This window comes from Schistocerca gregaria, chromosome 2, assembly GCF_023897955.1.
Source record: "Schistocerca gregaria isolate iqSchGreg1 chromosome 2, iqSchGreg1.2, whole genome shotgun sequence".
Lineage (NCBI taxonomy): Eukaryota > Metazoa > Arthropoda > Insecta > Orthoptera > Acrididae > Schistocerca > Schistocerca gregaria.
Genome location: NC_064921.1, coordinates 537012354 through 537034101, shown reverse-complemented (window position 1 = coordinate 537034101; position 21748 = coordinate 537012354).

Below are 21748 nucleotides of genomic sequence, written 5' to 3'. Positions count from 1 at the left end.
ATTGAAATAAGAACACCGTGAATTCATTGTCCCAGGAAGGGGAAACTTTATTGACACATTCCTGGGGTCAGATACATCACATGATCACACTGACAGAACCACAGGCACATAGACACAGGCAACAGAGCATGCACAATGTCGGCACTAGTACAGTGTATATCAACCTTCAGCAGCAATGCTGGCTGCTATTCTCCCATGGAGACGATCGTAGAGATGCTGCATGTAGTCCTGTGGAAAGGCTTGCCATGCCATTTCCAACTGGCGCCTCAGTTGGACCAGCGTTCGTGCTGGACGTGCAGACCGCGTGAGACGACGCTTCATCCAGTCCCAAACATGCTCAATGGGGGACAGATCTGGAGATCTTGCTGGCCAGGGTAGTTGCCTTACACCTTCTAGAGCACGTTGGGTGGCACGGGATACATGAGGACGTGCATTGTCCTGTTGGAACAGCAAGTTCCATTGCCGGTCTAGGAATGGTAGAACGATGGGTTCGATGACGGTTTGGATGTACCGTGCACTATTAAGTGTCCCCTCGACGATCACCAGAGGTGTACGGCCAGTGTACGAGATCGCTCCCCACACCATGATGCCGGGTGTTGGCCCTGTGTGCCTCGGTCGTATGCAGTCCTGATTGTGGCGCTCACCTGCACGGCGCCAAACACGCATACGACCATCATTGGCACCAAGGCAGAAGCGACTGTCATCGCTGAAGACGACACGTCTCCATTCGTCCCTCCATTCACGCCTGTCGCGACACCACTGGAGGCGGGCTGCACGATGTTGGGGCGTGAGCGGAGGACGGCCTAACGGTGTGCGGGGCCGCAGCCCAGCTTCATGGAGACGGTTGCGAATGGTCCTCGCCGATACCCCAGGAGCAACAGTGTCCCTAATTTGCTGGGAAGTGGGGGTGCGGTCCCCTACGGCACTGCGTAGGATCCTACAGTCTTGGGGTGCGTCGCTGCGGTCCGGTCCCAGGTCGACGGGCACGTGCACCTTCCGCCGACCACTGGCGACAACATCGATGTACTGTGGAGATCTCACGCCCCACGTGTTGAGCAATTCGGCGGTACGTCCACCCGGCCTCCCGCATGCCCACTATACGCCCTCGCTCAAAGTCCGTCAACTGCACATACGGTTCACGTCCACGCTGTCGCGGCATGCTGCCATTGTTAGAGACTGCGATGGAGCTCCGTATGCCACGGAAAACTGGCTGACACTGACTGCGGCGATGCACAAATGCTGCGCAGCTAGCGCCATTCGACGGCCAACACCGCGGTTCCTGGTGTGTCCGTTGTGCCGTGCGTGTGATCATTGCTTGTACAGCCCTCTCGCAGTGTCCGGAGCAAGTATGTTGGGTCTGACACACCGGTGTCAATGTGTTCTTTTTTCCATTTCCAGGAGTGTACCTTGCGTACGCGATTCTACTGCCATCTGTACATGTCCATACTGCTATCCCATCAGTGTATGTGTCACCACAGGAAATGCATTCTGGCTTGCGGTTCATAGCGCTTTGCCTGGCGTGGATGTAGACGCAGAATGGCTGTTCACCTGGTGCAGAGACCAAAGCGCCTTCTGTGTGGCCCTGCCATCCATATTGAAGCAGCGGCGCCGACAGTGATGTACAAGCAGTCACCTTACGTCTGTGCACTAGCCAGAGTGACGGATATACCAATCAGACTCCGTCAGTTCAGTTCTTTTTACTCACTATGCTCGTCGGTGCGTTTCTGTCACGTTTGTTGACTCAGTAAGACGAAACAACAGATCGCTCTTTCAGCAGATCAAGTCAGATACAATTATGGCACCAGTGCTTTATAGCTCAGTACGTTGTTACTTACTGGCTCCTCACTACGACTCTTCAAAACGTTCCTGTTATTTTCTTCTGTCATTGGTCGAATGTAATATGATGTTTCTGCGTCACTTTCGTTTTTGATACTAATTTTTCTGTCCGTCTACCGTAGAGCAGAGTACTCATCAGTGCCAGCGAATAGGAACTAATACCTGCTGCAAGATGTGCCTAATTTATCAGTGCTCTTCTTTAGAGAGTTTGTGTTTGAGATGGCTCCAAGTTCTGGAGAAGGCCTCTCAATTATTTCGGCAGCTTCGGGTGGCATTATCGAACATCTAACGCAAAAGAAGCAAGACCTCTACCGTCATGGATTGATTCTGAAATATTCCTTCTCGTAGTCTCCGTGGTGTCGCGCCACGCCGGACACTGCCAAGACGCAATCTTTTAGCGGAGTGGGGCGAGCGAGACAAATTATACGATGTATTGTTTGATAGATTTACTGAGAAACCTTTAATAGGGAATCCGGATTCATCCTCTAAACTACTACACTACTGAATCGGTCTACCTAAGTGTCTGAAATCTCACTTCGAGTCGTGCGAGCGAGTTAGAAGTGAAAAAACTCATAGGAGCCATACTACAAGTAAAAGCCCAATACCATTCTTAACTGCAGAATAGTTTTTCCGATGTTCAATGCGAAAATTATCGAACTACCAGTTTAATAAATCATGGTTGCAGTATACTAACACGAATTACTTGCAGAAGAATGGAAAAACTGGCAGAAGCTAACCTCGGGGAAGATCAGTTCCGAAGAAATGTAGGAATACGCGAGCCATACTGGCCCTTCGACTTCTCTTAGAAGATAGGTTAAAGAAAGGCAAACCTACATTTATAGGTTTTGTGGATTTGGAGAAAGCTTTTGACAATGTCGACTGCAATATACTCTCAAATTCTGAAGGTAGAAGGCCTAAAATAGAGGTAGCGAAAGATTATTTCTATCTATTTATTTATTTACTCACCATGGTCTGATTAGGGTCAGCAGGCCCTCTCTTACATCGGACTAGGGTATCACGCATAAAGTACCTTTTTTACATCATAGTTACCCAAGGAATAACAATTTCAGTGTGACAAACAGTATTAAAATGATTTGAGTGTCTACAGTGACAATGTGTATGTATAACTGATGTGAAGCTATCATGCAACTGTTATTCAAGCAATATTGAGGATATTCAGCCCAGTTGTCAATCATGTGATTATTGCCACTAGCAGTTTGCAACCATTCCTCGGGAACGGTGGATGCTCCGGCCTCTGATGTTTTATATTTTATGGTTTAATTTGACGAAGCACGTCTGCAGCTTGTTTTCAAGTTGTAACGGTGCTTAATGGCATAAAGAGCTTTTTAAGCGCACTTGAAAATGGGATAAAGTTGTTCCAAAACATTTTGTGGCAATACTTACACGATTGACAACTAGGCTGAATGTCCTCAGCATTGCTTAATGTGAGTAAATAATACTGACTGTGAAATAATAATATTAGTACTGGCAGTACGTATACTGCTGCTGCTGCTTCTGCTATTAGTAATGATAATAATAATAATAATAATAATAATGACGATAATAACAGTAATGATAGTGGCAGAAACAAAAAGAATTTGTGAGTGTACAGCCTATCAGCCACCGAAGATGAATGTAGGTACATGCATCATGCACTGCTTTTTCCCGCTTCCGGTAACAGAATTCTTTTTCAAAATGAAGCCAGGACTTTCAGAAGTTTCCTCTCAAAATTTATAGGGAAATTGCCTGCCGCAATAGGAAAATCAATAACCGTTAAGTCACATGATAGGAAAGGATCATAACGCCTCAGCAAGAGTACGGTAAAACTGGCCGATAATCTCCAAGTGGGACAGAGCCCCCTTTCCCCACATGAAACCTGCTCTGGTATGCTTAGAAAATCACATCAGCGCGACCGGGAACGATATACTACAACTATTTATTGAAGACACTATGAAATTCCATCTTACTTTCTACCACTGCTAAAGCCATTTCCATCCAGACTTCCACACATGTGCTTCACCAAATACTTCGTTCTGTATGAAGCACTGAAGGAATGAATATCTTTGCAAATATTTGCAAAGAATCCGAAACATGGACCAGAGACGTTATCGAATGCAGCGTCCGATTTCAAAATGTTCTGGTTAACTCTTTTACTTGTACCAGTTTCTCTCTTTTCCACAACTGTATTCCGTTTTTGACAGCACAGCAGTATTTCTCAGCGCTGAACTGCTCACAAAAAACCACTAGAAACGAAGAACTGCAAACTAGTGCAACGTAAAGAGATTCGCGCAGTAACGACAGGAATTCGCGAACGTGACAGCCATCCAGAAAATATATTTGTAGTGTTGGTGCCGGTACTGTCCGTAAATGAAACTAGAATTATATTAATACCTTCAGGTGCTGACAGGCGTTGATATATATCAACGGGGACAGGTAAAAATGTGTACCCTGACCGGACTCGAACGCAGGATGTCCTGCGTACATAGCAGACGCTCTATCCATCTGAGCCACTGAGGGCACAGAGGATAATGCGACTGCAGGGACTATCTCACTCACGCCTCCCGCGAGACCCACATTCTCACCTTGTATGTCCACACACTACGTTCGTAGTGTCCCATCCCAACACACTCATTACTCGTGGAAGACATTCTTACTAAGTCCCATAAGAGTTCGGGGAATATGTGTGCATCTGCAGAGAAGAAGGAGGTTATAGTCGGTATTGCCAGAACTACGTATTTATATGGATATGGTGTCTGTTCTTTCGGACATGAAAATGTGTGCCCCGACCGGGATCATGTCTGAAAGAACAGACACTATATCCATATAAGTATATGTTCGTAACTGTGTCTCAGACTGCCAGTGGTGTGATAATCGTAACTTCACAGAAACTAGAGACACTGAAGAAACTAGAAAATCGAGTTAGAAAATTTTGGATGTGTCATATAATTCGTATTGTCTCTTCTGTTCAAGGAACCGAGCGAGTAAGCACTTAGTTTCGTAAGCGAGAGGCACTTGAATCGAATCTCGCTGCAGCAGAATTTTTTTTTTTCATTCCCACCTAATTCTAACGACAGATATGTGTGGTCCGCCACGAAACTGTGTGGGAACCGAGAACCGTTTATGAATGTAAAGAAAGTTTGTTTCGAGAGAGGCGCACTGAAAAAAACATGAAAAATTCGGCTTTCATTAAGAGTGCTACATGTAGCAGCAATTATTTTTTTCCATGTTTATATGGTCCAAACCCATCAAAGATACAAATATGTGCTTTCCACCTGAGAAATAGAGAAATCGCCTACAGTTAAAGGTAGAGTGGTCAGGGGCTAAATTTGAACACTGTGACACTGCAAAGTACCTACCAATAACACTCGACAGATCTCGAACGATAAAAAAAAAGCACTACACAAATTTCAAATCAAAAGTCTCCACCAGGAACAACCTATTGTGAAAACTAGCCGGATAACAGTGATGCAGTCAAGCTGAATTCATCCGAACATCTGCAACGGCATTATGCTACTCCGCTACAGATTATACCTGTCCTGATTGGTATAAATCAGCGCATGTCAAACGGGTGGATATTGCTCTAAGAATGGTTCTACCACCTTGCAGAAATTGCAGCACCTCCTGTTCGAAGATAAATAGCAGCAAACAGGGAAAGAACGAAACTGCAGCAGGAAAAAAGCGCATCCCATGCATGGACAACAGTCCTATCCACAACGACTAAGGTCAAGGAAATTGTTTTCTCAGAACATCGGAGAAATTAACGACCACTGATGAAGAAGTCAGGCTACAACTATGGAGGGCTGAGACATCCCACCCTCCTGGTTGGAAAAGACTTTCAGAATCTTTACCTCCTGGTTATGATGAGAATTGCCCAATCATGAAGTCTTTGAATAGGATGAATCAGCAGATCACGGGCTAACCTGGCAAAGTGGGGATACATTGAAGAAAACAAAATCCAGTGTGACTACGGGGAAGAACAGACTATCAACACATGCTCCAGTGCCTACTGTGTCCAGCCACCTGTATAGGCGACCTGGGTAGCCGAGTGGTTCTAGGCGCTACAGTCTGGAACCGCGCGACCGCTACGGTCGCAGGTTCGAATCCTGCCTCGGCATGGATGTGTGTGATGTCCTTAGGTTAGTTAGGTTTAAGTGGTTCTAAGTTCTAGGGGAGTGATGACCTTAGAAGTTAAGTCCCATAGTGCTCAGAGCCATTTGAACTACCTGCACAGAAGATGACCTTCACCGCGCAACGGAAAATGTACTCGAAGTGGCCAAATTTTAGTCAAAGTTTATATAAACTGTGTTGATCTGTCAGTAATATGTTTCTGAAACGAGAATAATAATGGTCGGTATTATCCTGATTTGAGCAGTGGTCCATAGGTTACTCATTAAACTTGTCTCTAATGTAGATACAATAATATAAATACAATGACTACACAGGTTTGATAGAAAGTTCATGTGTAACCTTCTTCTATTTCCAGTCTCCTTACGAAAATCTTCTCTTCTTTTTTCAGGACAAAGATTATAAAATTAATAAATGAACGGTTCAATATTGATAATTTACACAGTTATAATAAATCTGTTGTTAGAATTACGAGGAAATGAAAAAAAGTGTATAGATAGGGGGATTCTATACTAGGACTTCGCCCTTCTGAAACCAATCGCTTACACGCTCGGCTGCGGACTTCTTAAATGCTAGCGACGAAATAAATTATATAAGCATGCGTAAAATTTTTAAACTCGATTTTTTTCGAAAGAGGTTGGGAGTTGCGTCTTCCTGTTTACTTACATTGAAGTCCTCGTCGTGCCCTACATATCCTGCCTATACGAATCAAATCGGTGAGGAAAATTCGTAAGGTCCCCTTGTAAACAGGAAACTGCTCCGGAAAGTAACACAGCAACAACGTGAGTGGAGAAAGCAGCTTTCTAGTGAATGTCGGATGCATATGTAAAGCTGGCGACCACGAGCTCCATTGGTGAGCGTTCAGTCAGGCTGCTGTACCGCACGAGGCAGCGCTGGCGCCAGCGTTGTGACTGCGGAGCACTCCCTCCCCTCGCCAGACGCCGTCACGAGGGCGTTAAGGCGGAGGGCGGGCGCTTAAGCCTTTCTCGCCAGATAAGGTCGAGGAGGTGTGCGCCAGTAATGGGGACGCCTTTATCCGAAAGGGTGCACACCGACACGGCATCTCTCTCAGGCCGCATGAGCCGCCAGCCGCTATCGCGTGCCAACGCGTCCGTAATAATAGACAAGTTCTACACTGAACTCCGCAAGAGGCCTCCATTAATCGTGCAGTGACAAGCCAAAGGCATCCCCAGAAGGAAATAATGTCCGTCACTGTATAACGGAGTACAGCCCAGCTGGCGCCAGTTAGCATCGTCACAATAGTCGTTGTTTATACTTACGAGAACATGTACTGTACACGCTCTATTTATGCAATTCAGGGATTGATTTTTCCATTAGAGGTTTCATTTCTATGTCTAGCTACATGTTACGGTATCCTTTTCTTGTGAAATGACGTAACGAAACTGCGTGACAAAGTTAAAACTTAACGCTGGATCGAAACAAGACCGGAACTTGCCCTTCCACAGCCATCGCTCTTACCCACTGAGCCATATGAGCACTTTTCTTATATTTATCATTTAGGCACATGGTTATATTGGACACAGAGTCATCTACGTACTGCTAGGTATCATTAGACAAATATATCATACATTTTTTGTGCTTTGAATATATTACATACCGCACAAAATTTATTTAATGCTATGTTCACTACAATATTATTCATGGATAGCATATAGTCGATAGGATTTGCTAGTTGTTTGGCACATTTTACAAAAAGGATCTGTAGACGACTGTCATACCTCTTGCAAGACAACAAATAAAAAATAAATTTAGAGAAACACGTGGTTGAAATCTTCAACTAACAAGTTATCATACTGAGAAAATGAGGACTCAGTAGCCCTGATTTGATGCAAATGATTAGAAAATGAATCTCAGTTCAATGTGATTAATGATGTTCTTCTCTACTGTTTCCTTCAAACGAAGTAAACAAGATTTATGGAGAATATCTGCCTAGCATTGCTCGTGATTCCACTCAGAGCTTCGGCCTGTCAGCGCCATTCTACATACAAGTTCGTACACGTACCTTGCTTAAGTAGTGTCAGACTGGAGAGCCAGGGCTGCCTTATAAGATTTCAAACTCAAAGAAACCATCTTTGTCAAAATTAATACGAATGTTTCAATATGTTGCACTCACCAAACAGACGTCTCTTTTTCATCGATTTTCCGGATTCATTTACTGCGGCACGTCACATACAATGTCCTTCACTTATTATGACTTCCCATCCGGTTCATGGTGTGCTTAATCTGTGCACTGTTAACCCAGACGCATGAAATAGTAAGGTCCGTCTGCTTGAACGTTTTTGTGGTATTTCTTCGTTTGGCATTGTTATTTTCTGCCTAATCTCACACTACTTTCCAGAACTATGCATTTCTTGATGTGAAACACAACACAATGTAGCACCACAGCTGTTTCTTTGACACAAATGAACATTAGTGGTGTTTCATTGTGTTGTGTATCACAGAGTTCTGCAAGCATAGTTCTGCAAGCGAGGTGGTACAAACAAACAGTAATGATGGTAAAGTGTGCAGCGTTTCACATCGATAAATGCATAGTTCTGCGAAGCAATGTGGGATTAGGCAGCAAACAATACCGTCAACGGAGGAATACTCCAGAAAAGGGCAAGCAAACAAGTTTTCCTGGTGTGTGCGAAAATCGGGCAGTAAAATCAGCACTAATGTTTTATTTCAATAAAATGAAACACGTTTGGTGACAAAAATACTCATTTTCTTTTGGCTGCAAAGACGAAATCAAATTACTTACAATAACTATAAAACAACAATGCACACTATCGTCACACAAATGAAGAATGTAACCCGTCTCTTTGAGTTAGGAACGACGTCTCAAGTCGCGGGAGTATCGACCTGCCCGCTCCACCATAGTTATCAAATGGTTCAAATGGCTCTGAGCACTATGGGACTTAACGTCTAAGGTCATCAGTCCCCTAGAACGTAGAACTACGTAAACCTAACTAACCTAAGCACATCACACACATCCATGCCCGAGACAGGATTCGAACCTGTGACCTTAGCGGTCGCACGGCTCCAGACTGTAGCGCCTAGAACCGCTCGGCTATCTCGGTCGGCCAACTACAGTTATCATAATTTTCGATTTTGAGCTATATATACTCTTGTTGTAATTTCTTTATTGGCTCGAAGAAGTTTCTTTTTCTTTAAATAAATAAATAAATAAATAAAAACTTCTGTCGGTCGCGAAATTAATAACACAGTGAAAATGCGGTGAAGGTTTGTGCAGATGTATTGCTCTATGCCCGTCTGTCGCGTCACGTCGCACTTTTGTGAGCGCACAGTGAGCACGTAAAGATACCTCGAAAATACTGTCTTCCGATGTTCTGCTGAGGGGTTTCGCTTGACTTTACGCAGCTCACATCACGTAACTGTCACGCGTTTTTTTATTCATGCCAACTCTCGCTGGTACACTGCAGCGGAAACGGACAGTGGCAACAAAGATGCTCCTGCAGCGTTTTGGATGGGAAGTCTGATCACCCACCGTGCAACACGGATTTCTATTCAAGATTTGTCACACATTAGACTGGTTACAATTTACGTAGCGCATCACAATTTGGATTCCAAAAAGGTTGCTTCACTGAGAGTGCTATTTATTCAGTCACTCATCAGATAGTACAAGCCTTAAGTAATAGTATATCGCCAATTAGTATTTTTTGTGATCTCTCTAAGGCCTTCGACTGTGTAGACACTCTCTTAGAAAAACTCAAGTTTTATTGAAATGGTGACTTCACACAGAGCTAGTCTGAATCATACTTGACAAACAGAATACAAAAGGTTGTGCAGAATGTCAGATGCTGTTGGAAAGATAGAAAATTTTAGTGGTTGGGGTAAAATATCACGATTAAGTTTTGGGTCCACTGCATTTTCCTGTTCAGCAAGGAAACTGGTACTTTTTGCGACGATACTATGTTATAATAAACTCCAGTACAGAGAAAGCAACAGAAGAGCTAGTAAATGGTATTTTCCATAGAATTATTAAGTGGGGCTCTGAAAATGGACTCTCCCTAAATTTTGAAAACACACACACACACACACACACACACACACACACACACACACACACACTACATTCAGTTCTGTATGATTGCTAATCTTGGAAACAAACTTACCAACCTCCTGACATATTATGCGTATTTCCACTCAGTAATGTTGTACGGAATAATTTTCTGGGATAACTCATTAACTGACTGCGAGCAATAAGAATAATATGTGATGTTCGCCCACGGACGTCATGTAGGTGCCTCTTCAAGGAGCTTGGTATTTTAACTGTGCCATCACAATACATAATTTTCTGCGGAGGTTCGAGTCCTCAAAAATGGCTCTGAGCACTATGGGACTCAACTTCTGAGGTCATTAGTCCCCTAGAACTTAGAACTAGTTAAACCCAACTAACCTAAGGACATCACACACATCCATGCCCGAGGCATTATTCGAACCTGCGACCGTAGCGGTCACGCCGTTCCAGACTGCAGCGCCTAGAACCGCACGGCCACTTCAACCGGCTTCGAGTCCTCCCTCGGGATGGGTGTGTGTGTTTGTCCTTAGGATAATTTAGGTTAAGTAGTGTGTAAGCTTAGGGACTGATGACCTTAGCAGTTAAGTCCCATAAGATTTCAGACACATTTAACAAATATATAATTTCGAAAACGAAATCAATCATAAATAGCCCAACATAATTTGAGAAGAACAGAAATGCCCTTACCTACAACAATAGAGGGAAAAATAACCACCATCACGTGATGTTAAAGTGCCAATGGCTCAGAAAGGAGTTCAATATGCAGTGAAAAAACTGTAACAAACTGTCTGAAAGGCAGCGAAGCATGTTTTAAATCTAATTTAAAATTGTTTCTCCTGGACAACTCCTATTTCATTAACGAATTTCTGCTTAGAAACTGGTAGCCTGTTTTTCATTGAAGTCCCATGAATAGAAATAAAATGATAATGTGTTCATTAATGCATACAATAAATATCTATACATATACTTTAAACTGACTCGTCCTACATCATTCTGATAAAGGAATAGTTCAAATGATCTATGGAAGATGTAACTAATTGACATGGCTCCTTCTGATTTTCATTTCTTTGCTCACATTAGCCGCTGGCTATGAAGGCAGCATTTTGGCTCAGACGACGGCTGCAGACCAGCGTAAGGAGCTGATAGAAATCACACGTGTCTACTTTCAGTGATTAGGGTACTGGAAAATCCGTACCACGCTACCACAAATGTCTCAGTCGGAGGGTGGCTATGTAGAGAAGTAGCTCGAAGTTGTTAAATGTTGCAAATAGAATATTTTTGATTCTGACCATAGTTTCCATTTCGCGACACATTGCATGATGAAAAAAATTGCTCTGGTTTATACGAGAGACCATGTTTCTGCCGGTATAGGTGCAAGGGAATGTGTGTGTGCAAGTTCATTGTTCCAATAGTGTGTGTGCATGTGTGTGTGTGTGTGTGTGTGTATTCACGTGTGTGTGTGTACGAGCAGGCGGAGACGACTTGTCGACTATTTGCTTTACAATTTTTTCTCAAATGTTACGGTATGCAAATGGAGAAGAAATACAGAGCAAAGGTTTTGTAGCACTTGAAAACATACCTTACTCCTCCTTTTCCAATAATTCATGATTTCGATGGATACAAAGACGCATTCGAGTTAAGACCCTGAGAATCGTAACAAAACTAGAATTAAAATCGTCGCCGGAAATCACCAATCGTTAGTGAGAAGGATATATGGCTTGCATCAATCTCATTTATAGCCCATAGAAAAAAGGTCGGCGACAGTGCGTTATAAAACTTGTTGGAACTGTAGTTGGAACGGAGTACGATTTCCCCCTCGGACGGTTCTCTCTTTTCACGATTGGGTGATAAAGAGTGGGAGGTGGCCTCGCTAAACACCGCCCGCCCACAGAGGCACGCCACGGAGGGGGTTGCTCGGGGCAGATAGCATCGCGGCACGCCGGCCGCAGCAGGCGCGTTCAGTGTCTGTCCCGGGCGGTCCCCGTTGGGGTGCGAGTCTGCCACACAACCGCAAACCGAACGAAACTCATATCGGGGACTGACAATGCACATAAGCATTTTGTAATATGAATGTAACGGAATTCTGCAAATATATTTACAGTTAACTATTACCAACATCTTCAAATGATTGTGTCACTAAATATTGGGACTGTTTCCGGAGAAAAGGAGGGTACGTTCGAAGGTGATGATAGGATTCATTATAAACGGAAAAAAAATCATATAAACAAGTTCTTTTTTATGCTGATTCGGATTTAGATCTGTTTTACTTTGCCAAAAATGGATACTACTAACTTCACCCATGATTACGTGTTGACTTTTACCGTTAATTCCTATCTAAAATGAATGTCCAAAAAGGCCATGAACTTGATTGCACGCTGCCATGAGTGTGGATAAATTTTTTGTCTCTAAGAGAACTAATAACGTTACCACGTTACCATTGCTCTGGCGGGCCAACACTGTAGTTCAGCGTGTTCGGTCAGAAGATCAGCTGCCCTCTGCAACTTAAAAAAAATATATATATATATAAAAGCTGGCTTAGCGGTTCAACGATGAACTTTAATGGATGTCAGGGGACGTCCTCTCCCAACAAATCCAACGAACGATAACGAACAAAATGAGATAAGAAAGCAAGTGGTAGCGTCGTTGACGAGCTTAAATTCTGAATTTTAAAAAATCAGCAATTGCGACTTCCGACATGAGAAGTAGTCCTCGTCCTACGAGGACGTTTAACGCGGTCTTTTGCCACTGGGGTTGGAAGATTCCTAAAAGACGGAAGAGTCAGCAGTGATCAAAAGAACGAGGATGCAGAAGGCAATACTGAATTAATTGTGCATCCACAAAATATGTTGTCTGTAATTTAAAATGTATCACGAAGATCTCTCCATTGGCAAAAGATTTTGGCTTAGTCCCTCATTTGGATATCCGAGAGTGGACTGTCAAGGGGGAGAAGGCCATGGGAAAAAGATGGAATAACTAACGAAAGGATAACATTCCACGAGTTCGAGTGTGAAATGTCAAGAGTACGAACGTAGTAGGAAAGCTATAAAAACTCAAAAAGGAAATGGTAAGGCTCAATCTAGATGTAGCGGAGGTTAGAGAAGAGAAATTGATATGAGATAAGGATTTCTGATCGAACAAATACAGGATAATATCAACAGCAACTGAAAATGGTACAGCTGGAGTAGGTGTCTTTATTAATGGGAAGGTAGCGCAAAGGCTGATCTACTACTAACAGCTCAGTGATAGTGTTGTTCTCATCAGAATCGACAGCAAACAAACGCCGGCAATTACAGTTGAAGAATACAACCATAAATGAAGAAATGGAGAGAAAGTACATCAGAATAATACTGTACGGGTAATTCAGTATGTAAAAGGAGATGAAAATCTAATTATCATGGGGGACTGGAACGAGGTTGTAGGGGAAGGGATATGAAAGGCTTATGGTAGAATATGCGTTTGGTATTAAGAGTGAAAAAGGAGAAACACTAATTGAGTAATGAAATTGTGGTGTCACCGCCAGACACCACACTTGCTAGGTGGTAGCCTTTAAATCGGCCGCGGTCCGGTAGTATACGTCGGACTCGCGCGTCGCCACTATCAGTGATTGCAGACCGAGCGCCGCCACACGGCAGGTCTAGAGAGACTTCCTAGCACTCGCCCCAGTTCTATAGCCGACGTTGCTAGCGATGGTTCACTGACTTCTACGCTCTCATTTGCCGAGACGGTAGTTAGCATAGCCTTCAGCTACGTTGTTTGCTACGACCTAGCAAGGCGCCAGTATCCGTACTATTGATATTGTGAATCATGTACCATAAAGAGCGACGTTCTCCATTAATGGATTAAAGTTAAGTATTCCACCAGCTACGTCCGTTTTTCTCACTTCTAATTCCCTTGTCATGTTCCAGACCTCACGCCAGCCTGCGTGAGCTAAAACGCTTGCATTTCGGCCACCTTAAGTAACACGGTGTTGGCTCTCCTGCCAACCACAACAGAAATAATTTCAGATGGTAATAGAGAAAAAACAGTTTAAAAATCATGAGGGTAGAAAGCATACTTGGAAAAGACCGGGAGAAACGGGAAGATTCCAGCTGGGTTACAACACGGTCAGACAGAGATTCGTCTGGAAGGATCAGTGTAAGAGGATGTGGGGTACAAAAGTACTGAGGAAAGCTAAGGTGCTTTGCAACTGAAGAAGAGCCAACGTCTCTAAAGCGGTAATCAAAGAAATTGGACAGAAAAGTATAGGTACAAGTAAGGTAACTGCGAAGAAACCATGGGTAACACAAGAAGTATTTCAGTTGATCGACGAAAGAAGGAAGTACAAAAATGTCCAGGCAAAGACAGGAGTACAGCAATATATATTCGTTAGGAATGAAATAAATGGAAAGTGTGATGGGAAACCAAGGCGAAACAGCTGCGGGAAATATGTGAAGGAACAGAAACTGAAATGATCGTCGGAAGGATTGATTCAGCAAACAAACATTAAAAAAATCTTCGATGAAGTTAAAGGCAAGGATGGTATCATTTAGAGCGCAACGGAAATTCCAGTGCTAAACGCAGAGGACAGAGCAGATAGACTTCTATGAGGGAAAGGACTTGTCAGAACAAGAAACTGGAGTCGATATAGAAGACATACGCGATCCAGTATTTGAGGCAGAATTTAAAAGACTTCTGGAAGATCTGGGGTATTGCAAGGCAGAAGGTATAGATAACACAATCGGAGTGAGGTTCTAAAATTTTGGAGAGTAAACGGCAACCAAATGACTATTCAATTTGGTGTGTACAAACTATGAGACAGGTGATGTACCATCAGACTTCCAGAAAATGTTATCCAGGTCAGAAAAGGCAGATAAGTACGAGAACCATTGCACAGTCAGCTTAACAGCTCATGCGTCCAAGCTGCTGACAAGAATAATATACAGAACAACGGAAAATAAAATTGAGGATCTGTTAGATGACGATTAGTTTGACTTTAGGAAAGGTAAAGGCATCAGAGAGGCAGTTCTGACGTTGCAGCTGATAACGGAAGCAAGACTGAAGACAAATCAAGACACGCTTACGGGATTTGTCGTCCCAGCAATTAGTGTCTGAAGATGTAAAATTGTGCAAGATGTGCGAAACTCTGAATAATGCAAGAGTAACCTATAGGGAAAGACGGATGATGTACAGTATGCAGAAGAAGCAATAGGGAGTACGACTGGAACACCATGAACGAAGCGCTAAGATTATAAAGGGTGTAAGAAAGAGAAAGGTTCAAGATTGGAATTAAAAATTCAAGCTGAAAGAACATCAATGATAAGATTCGCTGATGACATTACTATCCCCAGTGAAACTGAAGGATAACTGCATTATCTGTTGAATGGAATGAACAGTCTAGTGAGCACAGAATATGGACTGGAGTAACCGGAAGAAGTAATGAGAAGTAGCAGAAATGAGAATAGCGAAAAACTTAATAGTAAAATTGTTAATAACCAAATAGAGGAAGCCAAGGAAATTGCTACCTTGGTAGCCAAATAACCCATGAAGGACGAAGCATGGAGGACTTAAAAAGCGGATTGGCACTGGCAGGAAAAGGCAATCATGGCCAAGAGAAGTCTACTAGTATCAAAGACAGGCCTTAAATTTGGAAGAAATTTCTGAGAATGAACGTTCCGAACACATTAGTTTATGGTAGTGAATCACGGAGAGTGGAAAACCCGTAACAGAACAGAACAAAACGTTTGAGATGTAGTATAACAGAGGAATGTTGAAAATTAGGTGGGCGATAAGGTAAGAAATTAGGTTCTCCGCAAAATGGGAACGTATGGACGACACAGACCATTTCACGAGCGTACCGTGAATATCAGGAATCCGGTGTAACATCAAATCTCCGACTTCGCTGCGGCCGGAAAAAGATCCTGGAAGAAGCGGACCGAGGACGACGACTGAAGAGAATCATTCAACGTGACAGAAGTGCAACACTTTCGCAAATTGCTGCAGATTTCAATGCTGGGCCATCAACAAGTGTCAGCGTGATAAACCATTCAACGAAACATGATCGAATGGGCTTTCGTAGCCGATGGCCTACTCGTGTACCCTTTACGACTGCACGATACAAACCTTTACACCTCACCTTGGTCCATCAACGACGACATTGGACTGTTGATGACTGGAAACTGTTGCCTGGTCGGACGAGTCTCGTTTCAAATTGTATAGAGTGGATTGATGTGTACGGGTATGGAGACAACCTTATGAATCCATGGACCCTGCGTGTCACCAGGGGACGGTCAAGCTGGTGTAGGGTCTGTAATGGTGTGGGGTGTGCGCAGTTGGAGTGATATGGGACCCCTGATACGTTTATACATGACTCTGACGGATGACACGTACGTAAGCATCCTGTCTGATCACCTTCATCCATTCATATCCTTTGTGCATTCGACCGGACGCGAACTATTCCAGCAGGACAATGCGACCCCCGACACGTCCAGAATTGCTGCAGAGTAGCTCCAGGAACACTCTTTTGAGTTTAAACACTGGCCACCAAACTCCTCAGACATGAACATTACTGAGCATATCTGGAATGCCCTGCAGTGTGCTGTTCAGAAGAGGTCTCTACGCCATCGTACTTTTACTGATTTATGGACTGCCGCTCGGGATTCATGGCGTCAGTTCCCTCCAGCACTACTTCAGACATTAGTCGATTCCATGCCACGTCGTGTTGCGGCACTTCTGCGTGCTTGGGCGTGCCCTACACGGTATTAGGCAGGTGTACCAGTTTCTTTGGCTCTTGAGTGTATATACAGTATCGTTGTGATATCACAATGTAATCCTTGTATCTATGTTGCACTTATATACCAATTTAGATTATTATATTTTTTACACCTTTACACATCTCTGAGATGTCACCATTTTTTCCTTTTTCCATTATACTCACTTTAGCGTTTATTTTATCTACTAGCGAACCCGGCAATGCTTCGGAATTGCTAAGTATTAGGGGACTATATATACGTCCTAATCTGAACTGCCCTGGGAATTGTGTCGGGACGCAAATTTCGGCTCCCCGTATTGACTTCACCCACTCTGAAGGGATGGAACTCGAAGTATAACACATCATTGAGAATATGAATGATAAAGAAGCCTTTTGTTTGGCTATTGCTTGTTATTGTTTTTGAAGTTTTTTAATTTTTTATACAGAGTTTCAAAAGTTCAGAATATATATTTTTCGTTTTTTTCGGATACTATGTGGTAAGAATATGAACTGATTTTCTGAACTACTAGTTCGTATAACGGCAATTCGAAAAAACATTCTGATCATAAGTCAATTGCAATGTAATTGAATGTCTGACCTTGAGCATTCTTTACTGTTACTGTAAACGGAACCTTGATGTGTAAACGAATTCGCTTAAAACGAACCAGCTGATCGACCAGCGTTTTAGTTGCTTCAATGACATTATTTCACGTAGTTTTAAACCACGAGCAGGAAGCATTACGAAGTTTCAGACGATTTAGTATGCATAGAAGCATTCCGAATGTGAATCAATTAGCCCTTTCGAAATACACAGATTTCTGTTAAAACCGGCAATGAGAAAGGAAACGAAATCGTGCATTTTCACAACACGTTATTTGCTTTCTCGCAGTCGGCTGTAGCAGGAAACCTGCAAATTATTGTTTTAAAAAAAGTATAGCACATGTGAGTTCCAATACACTGATCAGCCAGAGCATTATGATTACCAACGTGGTATTGCTATGAACCATTTCAGGCGATAACAGCGTTACCTGGCAAAGAATGACTTCTGGTGAGAGACAAGCACGTCCCGTGTAATACCAGTGAGCGTGCTGTCCGTGTGTAGAACGGGGAAGCCGCGCGATCTGAGCTCGACCGAGATCAGACTGTGATGGACCGGGTGCTTAGCACGAGCATTTAGGAAACTGCACAACTTGTCGGGTGTTCGAGGAGTGCTGTGGTGAATGTCTTCAACACATGGCGAAAACAAGGTGAAACCATGTCCATGTGGTTGGGCGGCCTCACCTCATTACACATGTCGGACGTCGTAGGCTGGGCAGGCTGGTAAATCGGGACAGGCGACGGACTGTGCTGGAACTAGCATCGGACTTTACTGCTCGACAGAGTATACAAGTGAGCCTGAACACACAGAGCACACCGCACACTCCTAACGATGGCATGCAGCAGCCGACGATCCTTGCAGGTGCCTATGTTAACACCACGACATCGGCAATTATGACTGAAATGGGCACGCCACCGTCGGAACTGGACGTTGGAGCATGTGGCAGAGCGTTGCATGGTCTGATGAATCGCAGTACCTTCGTCATTAAGCCGATGGGAGGGCGCAAATCCTTACTGGGCGTCGGGTACAAGCCCGCGGCGACCCATTATGATCTGGGAAACATTCACGTGAGCGTCCATGGGTCCCATGGGGTGGTGCATGACCCCCACGATTGCCATGGAGCGTCGTGCACTGGTTGCAGACCAGACGATACTGTGGGTGACTTCCTAAGGGACCAAACTGCTGAGGTCATCGGTCCCTAGACATAAATACTACTTAAACTAACTTATGCTAAGAACAACACACACACCCGTGCTCGACGGAGGACTCGAATCTCCGGCGGGAGGGGCCGCCCAATCCGTGACATGGCGCCCCAAACCGCGCGGCCACTCTACGCCGTGACGATAATGTTTCCTGACGGCAGTGGGATTTTTCAGCAAGATAAAGCGCCATGTCACAAGGCCAAAAGTGTCATGGACTGGTTAGAGGAATACAGTGACGGGTTCCAGTTAATGTGCTGGTCCTCCAACTCGCCAGATCTGAATCCTGTCGAACATATATGGGATGTGACTGAAAGTGGCGTCAGAGCTCATCGCCCGTCTCCCCGGAATTTACTGAAATTGGGTGACGTTTGTGTGCAGATGTGGTGCCAATGCTTTCCAGCCATCGACCAAGGCTTTATTGCTTCCATGCCGCGACGCATAGCTTCTGTTATCCGTGCCAAAGGTGGACATACCGGCTGTAGGTGGTCATAGCGTTCTGGCTGGTCAGTGTATATTTGCATAGATTTTTTCCTGTTTCTATATGTCAGTTTTTTTCCAACATGTCTTAGTAACTTTCAGCACCGTATGCAGGATACAGCATAATTTGTATTATTTCTTTGGTCGTTTTTCGTAACACGCATTTACAGTATATTTGGTAAGCCTTTGTTTTGTTTACAGTTATCTGGCAATCAGTTATAACTAAGGTTTCACATCTGATACACCACCTCGTTAGTTTGTTCTTGTGATATTCAGTGGCTCTGATGGAGCTGTTTTAAGATTTTCATATTAATTCACACGACATTAACATAAATATTATATGAACTTTTCTAAGTATAAGTTATACCACGTCATATATAAATGATTTTATTCTATGCGTTTCTTGTTGTTTCATTTTTTTCTCTGTATACATATATTGTTATGATTGCTGTGAACCGAAACCAGTGTGATGTAGATCATATAGACCGCTGCATATCGTGCCAAGGACTCCACGAGCGCCGAAAGCGTGGAACTTAACTTGATCTATTCGTTCACTTGTAACGCTGTATCTAGTAGCCCACAGATTGATTCCGTTTCCAGCATCTAGAATATTTTCAGTACAATTACACACCATCGCTTGGTAAACCAAATACCTCTGTATGGTCTATCGGAAGAGCCAAAGTAGCGTCCGGAATATCTCAGCGATGTTTGATACGAGCTTTATTTTGTCGATGTATCTAAATCTCATAGTAGACAATGTCTGTAGGTCTCTGAGGGTATTTGCAGAGAACTTAGTAGTATACGGGAAGATCATATCATCAGATTGGTGAGAAGACTGACCCTCAATGAATCAGTACGCATAAACACATTATGACTCTATACGATCGCTTGCCTATACGACTGGCCTGCAGTCACTAGAATTATCCACAAACATCATCACCCGTATGTAGCGACTAAAAGTGGCAATACTACGTAAATCTAGCAGAAAGTGGACTTAGACTTATCGGATGAATCCTAAGAAGGTAAAGCAATCATCAATCCAAAAGATGGCTTGAGTACCGCGCTCCATTACTCGCCATGGTCCCGCAGGTGGTGGTGTGCGGTTGCCTTCCTCTGGCCTTCGAAATGACTTACCCAGACAGGTATAAGGGGACCTGCAGTTTAACACAAGCTCCGAACCACGGAACAACTCTATATTTTTCACATCAACGGATTTTGTCTGAGGTGAAAGATGCGGTAAGTGACAAGGAACTCCTAGCACCGACTGGGGTTCCCAAGGAAAAGTAATTCACCCACAAAGGAAGCCGTTTACAAAAATCATGTTCGACCAATCCCTCAGTATTACTCGTCGGTCCATGGCCCTTACTACGTAGGATTAACAGAAGACAATAGGGAAGATAAAGAAATGAGTTGCGCGTTCGTCAGTTTAGTCAGAACGAGCGTCACATAAATGTTCAGCAAACTGCAGTTCGGAATGCCACAAGACAGGAGACGCTTCTTGCTGGCAGTCTTACTCTGAAATTCTCTCTCTGCACCGGAGTGATCGCTCACATGAACTTTCATGCAGATTAAAACTGCATGCCTGAGAGACCAGAGCTCGGGACCTTTCCCTTTCACGAGCGACTGCTCTACCATTTGAGCTACAGGTCTATTTCTGCCAGTAGCTCGTTGCTCAGTTGCTAGAGCACTTGCCCACGAAATAAGAAACTTCTCGAATTCTAATCTCGGTCCAGCACACAGTTTTATTCTGCCAGTTCCGATACTGTAAGTATCTAGTTCCGATACTGTAAGTATTTTCTGGATGCATTTCGTATATTTGGCGAGGAAAAGTAAGAGAAATTTTGGGGAAAAAAACAAATAAAGAAATGCAGGCTTCATGTAGAGCCGTTAGGTAGACAGTAATTGCACGCACCATCGGCAATGCAAGAGGTGATGGGATATGAATTCTTTACACTATGTATCGTTCGATGCACAACGTGCGGTACCACTCTTTGATGAAGGGATAAAGAAGCTGAAGTCACGGTATGACAAATCTTTAAATTTACGTAGAGAAGTTATGTCAACATGTAAGTGTAGTTGTATACATAGTTTTAATAGCCAATCGGAAGTTAATTTACTAATGGCACTCGTATTACTATTGTCAAACCTATATAGCAAAGATGTTGACAAATCTCTCAGCAAAAAGGTCTGAGTTTTTCCATTGTTTAATCCGCAGTATAGGGTCGAGCATTGCCATGAAATGGAATGATTCCTTCGGTAACCACGCCAAGTCTATTATTTTGGATTGACCTACGGAGTTTCGTAAAAATTTTCAAAATAACCGTGTGATGTCACAGTAATCTCATGTATTACTTGGATGAAATATGTTATCAAAATTCCATTCTGGGAAACTGTATCCACCATTTTGCGGTTTGACAATGACTGCTTGTATTTTTCGTCTTATATGTAGAGTGAGTGTGCATCCACTGACTGAACTGTTTCTTTCTTTCTGAGTTCATGTAGTGCATCCATGTCTCCAGTCACGATTCCTTTCAGAAAATCCTCCTCCTCTCCATGGTAGGGAAGAAGGCATGTCAAGGCCAAACCCTTTGTTAAGTTGTGTAACCATCTGTTAGACGTTTTGGTACCCATATAACACTTTTTTGTGGTTCATATAAATTTTTATAATTTTTGGCTTTAAAATTTTCGCATATTGGTACTATATTTTCCGTATATGTAAGGTAAAGTGTACTATACTGGAG